Raw genomic sequence first — 10,253 nt, 5'->3', positions numbered from 1 at the left:
GAGCAATTGCATCACATATGTCGAGCTCTAAACTCATCACCCAGAAAGGTTCTGTGACTTCCATGAGTATGGGAAGGTGAATTTATTCGCTTCCAGCGCCACACAAAAAAATGCCCATTACAGAGACGAAAGATACATGATGGATAACACTGACATGAAATAACAACGTGAGCCAAGGGGGTGTTCAGTAATTACATTCAGTGTCCAAAAGGAGAAAACACGATCTCATTGACTCCAATCAGTCTCTCCTTGTTCGACATTCCGACTAGAGCACTTTCCTAAATAAGATCTAAAGCCTCATTTATTCTACTCTCCTTCCACACACACACCCTTCACCTTTGCTTTTGAATCAGACTCTATTAGCAAAGGTGGCCACTTTCCTTATTGCAAGAAGGGCTTTGCAGCACCCAATGCGGCATTAAACGAAACAAAAGAAAAAAATATACAAGAAAGAAAAGGGCAACAACCGGACAGCTCCACCAGTTTGCGGGTGGTGCTGATAATGCCAGGGTTGCAGGTTTGATCCTTGTATGGGGCAGCTGCAATGCAGGGGGCTGGACTAGATGATCCTCAGGGTGCCTTCCAACTCTACAGTTCTATGATTCTATGAACTCCGAATGGTACCAAAGTGTGACATCAGGAATTGGCATCAGGCCTCCGCAAGGTTTTGGGAGAAGTTGGCGCCTCGACATCCAGTACCTTTCCATATAGCAGTTTATTGTTGACTCCCCATTACTATGCATGCAAATTTTCTGCAGCATTCATACAACATTATCCTCATCAAAATGCTATCCCATAATATTTCCCCATTAAATCCAGATTTACATCTCTCTCTCTCTCTCTCTCTCTCTCTCTCTCTCTCTCTGTGTGTGTGTGTGTGTGTGTGTGTGTGTGCTACTTATGGGATTTTCAGGAACAATTGGGAAAATAACCTGGGTTTGAATCCATAATAAACAGCCATGGTGGGGGAAAGCACCCCGGATGTATTCGGTATTTTCTTCAGTAGGTAACTATAGGTAAAGATGTCAAGGTAGCAGGAAGAACACTGGTAGTGATGTCAAATGTCATGAAACGTAATGCAAAAACGTACAGTCCCTGATCATTCAAATAAAGTTTAACAAAAAAATAAGCACAGCTACCATTCATAACAGCAGCTATTGGTGGCAGGGCTACTGTTGAAAATGGCCACTCTGCTTGTTTTGCATACATTTAAACTTTCATGATCAGAAGCCATCCTTTTTTGCATTTTGTTTTAAAGACATTTAGCCCGCAGTTCATGTTTCCACCACCACCACCCATACTCAGCTGCCAACTGAGAAAATAATTTCATGTGTTCAGTGAAGTAGACTCTGGTCCAGAAAAAGCTGTCCTGAGATATATGATCTGAAGGCACATGAGGCTGCTATCTTCCTGAAACTAAGCAGGACAGGGGCTGGTCATCAGTGCCTGGATGGGAGCCGACATGGAACCATGGGAATGTTGCTTCCAGCATGGAAGAAAAATCAGATTGTGGCCTCCAAGATGCTATATGACTCTTATTTTTGCCCACTGGGAAAAATGATTTGGTTCCAGCTGCACAGCCTTTCAGAATCTTAATACAGTGAACATCTCTTTAGATCTTTTTTAATGCTAGGGGTTACTAAGCTTTACCCTTTTACACTTTTGCATGTCTTTTCCTCCATGATTGTATATGTATCATTTTTCAGGAAGGATTTTTTCCCTTCAATGCTATATAATGCTTTTTTTAAAAAAACTGAGAAACTCAGAAGTAAAACCATCTGCTCCTGAGATATACACCTGTGTGCGAGAAACACACAGTCGGTTCCTAGCCTGCACGTTGACTTGGATCTCAAGAGGTGAGATTCTTATCCTGGATTTGGCTGACACTCTCAGCTCCCTTCCCAAAGCCACTAAACAGCGGACTTGGCGGAACATTTCTTGAGGAAATGGGAAGGCTATATGAAGGAAGCCAACTTCTTCTTGGGTTCCTTACAGCCCTAAAGACAGCCTGGCTTTGCTGAATTTTGAAGACTTTTCAGCAAACCTGCGCCAAGTTTTGAATGACTCAGGGTGAGGCTTCAAAGAGGCTGAGCTGAGTTATGATTCCACCTTAAACCAATCTGAGACTTGGCAGTGGGGACGGAATTTGCCATAAGATTTGGGTTTACTTGAAACTGAAACTCACACAGGGATGCAAGGATGTGTAACTTGAAACGGAAAATTCATTTCTAAGAGTTCTTGTGGAGTTCCTAGGGGCTGTAGGAGGTCGGGCTTGGCCATGTCCCTCCATTTCTCCTTTCCCATGTGGGTGGCGTCGTGATGCTTACTGCAGCTCTGAAAGATTATTCATTGCTAAGAAGCCGGAGATACAAAACAGGGAGAAATATGTAATGCAGCCAAAAGGCTTCTTTTTGTTTTTCATGGAGAATTTCACAGGGCCTTTGATGGGGAAGAGGGAAGAGGGTTACAGTTTATGGTCTAAATGTGTTTAGCCTTGGGCAAATGCAATGCGCTTTGGGTGCAGTCTACCAGAAGGAAGTTCTCCTGCACAAGCAATGTTCAAACGAATGGAAGCTTTGCTGGAGCACTGCCAGGTTCCTACGCAGTTCTCGCTTGTCTCAACGGAGTCTTATCTACCTAGCAAATTGTGACCCTTATGATCGCAAGCGTCCAGAGCAAGCAACAGTATTACAGGCAACGAAGCAGTAAGAATACCAAATAGATGCAATCAACCTTTCCGCTGACTTTAAAAATGCACAGGAATACCTGTCAATATGAAAAGCAGCAGTAAAGCGTGGTTAACCCTGCTTGGGCACAGAGCAGAGTATAGAGTCAGGGTTTTATGCAACTGGTAAGGCTGTCATCAGCCAAACAGGAAGGGAAGCAATTTTCTGCTTCCTCCTCTACACCAGAGAGTTGGAGGGCCATATGGAGCTGATTTGGGGAGGTGGCACTGGGCTTATAAATGGTTGAAAACTGCAGCTGGAAGGCTTACAGTGAGTTGAGAGACACCACTGGACACAACCCTCAGCCTCCAATCGATGGACAGGGAAGGAGAGGTCGTGCTACTGGAGGGTGGAGCTGCGCTTGAGGTTTGAGCACTGGAGCACCACCTTTTTTAAAAGGCTTGAGGCAGACAGTAATCTTGTGGGAAAGTAAAAAGTCATTTGAAGAGGGGATCACTGCTCCCAAGGTGAGTGCAGTTTCACATCTGATAAGCACAGGCTGGCCCAAGAAATGCCTGAGGAGAAAGAGAAGATGCCTTCTCCCCTCCCCCCCCCCATTCCATGTACAGAAGTTGACTCTTGCATCAACAATGGCAATGGGGCAATGACCTCCATTGCACCTGAGGGCAGCAGGCTAGCTCAGAGGGTGCAGAGGAGGCCATTCACCCTACACAGCTCTGTCACCCAACACTTTGCTGCCACTCCCTCCCATGTATCTGCTGCCCGAGGCACTCACCTCACGCTCTCTGTCTGATAGTAGGGCCAGTCCTTCAAGTTTTGCAGGATTCATTTTTCCCTCTTGCTTCAAAAAAATTTCCAAAATCTGTTTGACCAGAGATGACCGTTATGATTGGATGATTTGCAGTAGATTCGTATCTTTTTCTGACTGCCAGCTGTTTAACAATGGCAACAATCGTTTTAGTTTTCCATATCACCCTGTGAGAATCCTTAATCTTTAAGAATGTAAGATGAGTCCTATTGGATAAGGAGGAGAAGGGGCAGGTCTGTCTGGTCCAGCATTCTGTTCTCACAGCACTTAACCAGGTGCCTCCAAAAAGCCCAAAAGCAGGGTAGGAGCACAATCTGTAGTAACTTCGGTATAAATGTGTGCCCGTACATGCAGATCTTCCGAGCATATGGTTCATGGAGTTAGGGATGGGAAACACTGTCAATTTCAGCTTCTCTTAGTTTCCCATTTGGCTAGTCTTAGGTTCATTTCTCCACATAAGTTTGTGATTTATTTATTTTTAAGTTCTTGTGAAAATTATTCAGCATTTTAATATGGACATCTCCTAATATGCACATTTTTGCAAGCACATTTCCATAATAAAATGCATTTTTGTCTGTTGCTTCATGCTACTTCCACACACATTTCCCCCTAATATACACATCTTGGGTAGGAGGACAGCCTTGCACAAATCAGAGAAGTGTGAATTTCAAAGCATAGCTGCATTTCAGGTCATATTTGGGGAGCTTCCGATTAAAACCTGAACCAAAATCAAATCCTAGTCTATCTCTGCATAGGTGCACCCATTGTTTTCCTTGGTGGATCATGGCTTCCAGTTAAAAATAGTTTGTAAGGGAAATAGTTTGTGTGTATCTGAAGAAGTATGCATGTACACGAAAGCTCATACCAAGAACTAACTTAGTTGGTCTTTAAGGTGCTACTGGAAGGAATTTTTTTATTTTGTAAGGGAAGATATGGTTGATGCAAGCTTCTTTTGTGTTCTCCTTGGATAGATGAAATAAGGAAATAGACTATGAGAAAAGTGGACACAATACATCCAAACAAACTTGTTTTCAAGACAGCTACTTTCAGGAACGAGAAGAAAAAGATCCCCAGGATGCTACTTTAGCTGGAGAACTACTCAAGCATCTTGAAGAAACATGCAGACTTTGAAAGGAGAAGCTGTGAGACCCCCAACAAACTTCTATTTATTTTCATGATAAGGTAGTGATGACTGTCTGTGGAAGTCATATATCATTTCCCCGGAGAAACTCCCAAGCGTTAAAGCATATTTTCTTTTTATTCTACTCTATAATAGTAAAAACCAATTACACCCACTCCTCCTGGCTGTCTTCTTGGATTATATTTAGAGTACTAATCTGACTAGTACAGCTGTCACCCAATTAGAGAAATCTTAGTTGAATAATCATATGTTTAATTGATTATAACCGCTTAAATTTGCATTTGACTGCAATAGTGGGTTTTGCGGAGGGATGCGCTTCTTCTGGCCTTAAATGATACATGCATTTGTAGGAGGAGGTGCCCATCTTAAAGGAGACGTCCCGTGTGAGTGTGAAAAGAGGTCCAACATGTCACATTGCACTGGCAACATCTGTGACTGGAAAATGTAAATGTTCTCCCTTACCCCCCCCAAAAAAAAAATCCAACGTGAGTGGCTGTGCCATTCCTTTGACAGGAAAGCAGGAGAGTACATCTGCATTTGTACACCAGGTCAAAGGTTTAAAGATTAAGCTGAAATGATAGGAAGCCCAAATCAGAGTCCTGTTTTGCAGCCAAGCTTCCACCAGGGGAAAGATTCCCAGCCTATGAATGGCCTGTAGTCCAGGGGTTGGCAATTTTTTTTAGCCGCGGGCCAGTCCATTGTCCCTCAGACCTTGTGGAGGGCCAGAGAAGTGGCACTGGGGGGGGAGCTGGAAGAAGAGGCGAGGGGGACAGTAGTCCTCCTCCTCCTCCTCACCCCACTCCCCCAGCCGCTGCACTTACCTTCCCAGGGGCTGCTGCTGCTTCTCATGGGTAGGCAGAGGGAGCTCATCCACTCCACTCTCTGGCTTACAGGAGCACCAGGATGGTTGCAGCAGCGGAGGGAAGATGAGGGGAGAGAAAGGGTTGGCTCCGGAGAGGGGCTGCTTAAAATGGTGCTCAGCCAGCTCAGCCCAGCCCCCTTCCTCCTCTAGGCAGGGCAGCGAGAAGCCAGGAGGAGGGAGGGAGGCGGCGCCGCAGTGTGTATGGGGGGGAATGGAATGGCGCAGGGGGGAAATGGCCCAGCCCGAACGAACAGAATCCCCACGCCAATCCACAGACAGTCTGCAGGCCGGATCATGAAGGCAATTGGGCCTGATCCAGCCTTCAGACCTTAGTTTGCAGACCCCTGCTGTAGTCAGTGGCAACCATTGAGAGACTTTTGCAAATGGCACCTTGGAATGGGCCTGAGAGACATATAAGCAATCATCCGCTCTGCAGTGTCTGCTATCACATCAAAGTAAAAGATCTTCACTCAAGGCTGGCTCCAAGTCTGAGAAGACCACCCACAAACTGCATGGTGCTCTGCTGATAAAGCCAGTGGCCCAACCCTCTGTTTTGTTAGCAGTTCATTTTAAAAAGTTGCATTATTGTGCAGTGCAGTATAGAGGTTGGAGTGTTGGACTAGGATTTGGGAGATTGTTCAAATCCTTACTCTTCCATGCAGCTCACTGGGTGAGCTTGGTCCAGTTACTTTCTCTCGGCCTTAACTACTTCATGAGGTTGTTGTGAGGATATGAGGAAGAGGAGTTCCTTGGATGAAAGCTGGGGTTAAAATGTGATTATTTATTTGATTGATGATTGATTGATATATACAGAATAGGAAATATAGTCATGGATTTAACCTTTCAACACTGGCATACTTTTAGGGGTGGGTGCTCTGTGACTGCCTGAACTTTTTTTCTGCTGGCAAAAGATTCAGAGAATTATGTGTCCTGCATATTTAACTTTATCTTGGAAAAAAATCACAGTTACTCATTCATTTTTAGCTCTGCAACCTCAGGGGAACTGCTTCCAAATTCTTCAAATGCATTGCCAATTTCCCTCCAGTAACTAGAATGTCACCTGGCAGCCTTTGCAGCAACTGATCCATGATAGGGATGCTGGCTATGCCATATGGCAAAAGGTTTTTATTGCCGGCTTCCCCACCTGCGCCGGCCGAGGCTTGATGGGAATTGTAATCCAAAACATCTGGATGGCACCAGGTTGAGGAAGTTCGATGGTGTCAATAGTCAGATCCAAGAACCGGAGATCTCAATAGCTACTTGTTGGTAGGACCGATAAGAACTATTGACTCGCAGCCAGCTTGGAAAACCTTGGGGGTTTGCAACAGGATATTGATCTAGAGTCAGTATTGAGTTTCCTGAAAGTTTATAATGTTCACAATTTGGGGTTGTGCCATCTTGCGCGCGCACAGTGGGAGGTGCCCACTCACAACAAGACACTGCAGAACTCATGACTTCTGTCTGGAAAGCTGTTAGCTGTGTGTCTCACCCTCAAAGCACCAAGCATGGGTCAACCTTAGCGACACTAGAAATAGCTCTTGGTTGAAGAGCCAAAGAAACCTTCCTCTTAATGGCTACTAGCCATGATGGCTGGGCTCTGTCTCCATGGCCAGAGGCAGAAATGTATACATGGTGTCTTTTGATACCATCAACCATGTTTTTCTTCTGGGGTTCTGCAGGGTTCACTCCTGTCCCATATGGTGTTAAACATCTACATGAAATGGCTGAGTGGGGTTATCCGGAGGTTTGGAGTATGTTGATGATACAGTGGTACCTCAGGTTAAGAACTTAATTCGTTCTGGAGGTCCGTTCTTAACCTGAAGTACCACTTTAGCTAATGAGGCCTCCCACTGCCACCGCACGATTTCTGTTCCCATCCTGAAGCAAAGTTCTTAACCCGAGGTACTGTTTCTGGGTTAGCAGAGTCTGTAAGCTGAAGCGTCTGTAACCTGAAGTGTCTGTAACCCGAGGTACCATTGTACTCAGTTCCTCTTCTCCTTTACATCTGCAAGTCAGGCAATGGAAGTGCTGGACTCGATAATGGACTGATTGAGAGCCAACAAACCAAAACTTAAACAAGGTAAACCTGAGGCACTGTTAGTGGGTGGTTCCCTAGACTGGAATGGTTGGGAAGTTGCCTACTCTTGATGGGGTAATGCTTCCTCTGTAGGAGTGGGTATGTAGCTTGGGGGTACTCCTGGATCTTTTGCTGTCACTTGAGGCTCAGGTGGCCTCAGTGGCACAGAGTGCCTTCCATCAGCTTCAGCTCATGGCCCAGCTGCAATCTTATCTGGACAGGGATAGCCTAACTTCTGTTGTCTATCTTCTGGTAACCTCGAGGTTAGATTACTGCAGTGTGTTATACATAGGGCTGTGTCTGAAGCTAGTGCAGAATTCACTGGGGCAAGATGGTTTGAGCATATTACACTGATCCTAGTCAGACTGCACTGGCTACCATTTAGTTTCTGGGCCCAATTCAAAGTGCTGGTTTTGACCTATAAAGCCTTAAATGGCTCAGGACCGCAATACCTCAAGGACTGCCTCTTTCTGTCTAAACCTATCCAGACCCTGAGATTATCTTCTGAGGCCCTTCTTCATGTGCCTCCTCCATGAGAGGTCCAGAGGGTAGCAACAGGAGAATGGGCCTTTTCTGCAGTGGCGCCCCGTTTGTGAAATGCTCTCCCTAGGGAAGCTCACCTGGTGCCTTCATTATACACCTTTAGGCACCAGGCAAAAACGTTCCTCTTTAACCAGGTCCTACCCCTGATCTATTCAGAATAGCCTATTCTCAGCATTTGGATGGTTATTGCTACACAGAACATTAACCCATCACCACCACTTTCAATAAGAGGCTTTCAATAAGAGGCTTAACAAGAATTCACTCGTCTGTTGCATTACTTTCTCCTGAATTTGTTTTGTTCTCCTGTTCTCAAGTCTACTTTGCTTGCACTGTTTCCCTGGAGCAAAGTTTTCTGGACCAAAGTGATGCTGCTTTCAAAGCAATACTTCATTCCTCAGGCTCCTCAATGAGGAGTTGACTCACTCTCTTTGGAAAGGACAGTCATTCTTGATGGACCGAAACCTTGGCCTTGATGTGAAACTGTTAAGTAACTCTTAAGTAACTCTTCCGAAACCAAAGCTTTGAAATGTGCCCTGCCAAGCCAGCTAGCAAAGAGTTCTGAGAAACCTAAAAAGGCAAGGTTATGTGATCTGGACTTTCCCCCTGCAAAATGAAGACACATTAACCCTAAGGTCCAGAGTACACAGGGGCTGTATGAATGGAAAGGCCTGATGATGGAGTCAGTAGTTCAGTTAATGTTTAGCAAATGTATTTGGTGACAAAACATTGCTAAACAATACTGATAGCATTAGGATTCCTCCTAAGCCATGCCCAATGTCCCACGAGCATCCCCCCCTTCTTTATTTTAGGCACCTATCATTAGCTGTCTCTGGACTTTCATTGTGCCCACACTTTTCAGTGCCACTCCAGGAAGGGCGGCTGGCTGCTACCATCTTGCAACATTTCCTGGGGTAGCTTTAGAGCCAGCCAACCAGCCATGCCCTCCTTGGGCTGCCCATTCCTTTGCCCCCACCCCCACCCCGCTTCCTGTTTTTCTTTTCCAGCTGACAGTCACCATTCCATGGCTACTGAGCATGCTTAATCCACATTAGGCTGCTATTATGATTTTTAGGGGGTGCCCCTTTATTTTATTTTATTTTATTTTATTTAAAAATGTACTTTGATGAACCCCAAGGCCTCCACATGCATGCTAGTAAAGGTAAGGGGACCCCTGACCATTAGGTCCAGTCGTGGCCAACTCGGGGGTTGCAGTGCTCATCTCGCTTTACTGGCTGAGGGAACAGGCGTACAGCTTCTGGGTCATGTGGCCAGCATGACTAAGCTGCTTCTGGCGAATGAGAGCAGCGCACAGAAACACCGTTTACCTTCCCGCCAGAGCAGTACCTATTTATCTACCTGCACTTTGACATGCTTTTGAACTGCTAGATTGGCAGGAGCAGGGACTGAGCAACGGGAGCTCACCCCGTCACGGGGATTCGAACCACCAACCTTCTGATCGGCAAGTCCTAGGCTCTGTGGTTTAACCCACAGCGCCACCCGCGTCCCCATGCTAGTAGCCTCCTCTTATTTTCAGTGGTCCTTGTTTTACTCTATTCCTGCCAGCATACACACCACCTGAGTTCAGCGTTAGTAGGACTGATGTTAGCTTCAGTCAAACTGACAGCCATCTCTGTGGTGAAACCTGCAAAATCTCAAGACGAGTCGGGGAAAGCCCTTGGCATCCCTAATCACTTTCAGCTCCACACAGTACCTCACTTTGAAGGTTCAGTGTTGCTTCCTCTTTCCTGTTCAGGATCACACATATAGCCAAACTATCAAACAGATGGAGCCACTTATTCTTCCCAGAAAATCTACAGCTAGACTGCTCACTGCAAGAATTCCCATCTCCTTACTATTGCCTCTAATGTGTGGTTACATCTACACCATACATTTAAAACACATTTAAAGTGTGTGGCTTTCCCCCAGGGAATCCTGGGAACTGAAATTTACCCCCTCAGAGCGGCAGCGCCCAACACCCTGAATGAACTACATTTCCCAGGATTCTTTGCAGGAAGCCATGTGCTTTAAATGTATGCTATGGATGTGGCCTTATTTTAAGAACATGAAAGCAAAGAAGGAGCTCTTTTGGGTCAGGCCAAACATCTGTCTTGTCCAACATCCAGTTCCCACAGTTG

Source organism: Podarcis liolepis, assembly GCF_965112155.1.
Source record: "Podarcis liolepis genome assembly, chromosome: 11".
In the NCBI taxonomy this organism is placed as follows: domain Eukaryota; kingdom Metazoa; phylum Chordata; class Lepidosauria; order Squamata; family Lacertidae; genus Podarcis; species Podarcis liolepis.
This window is presented reverse-complemented; position numbering follows the sequence as displayed.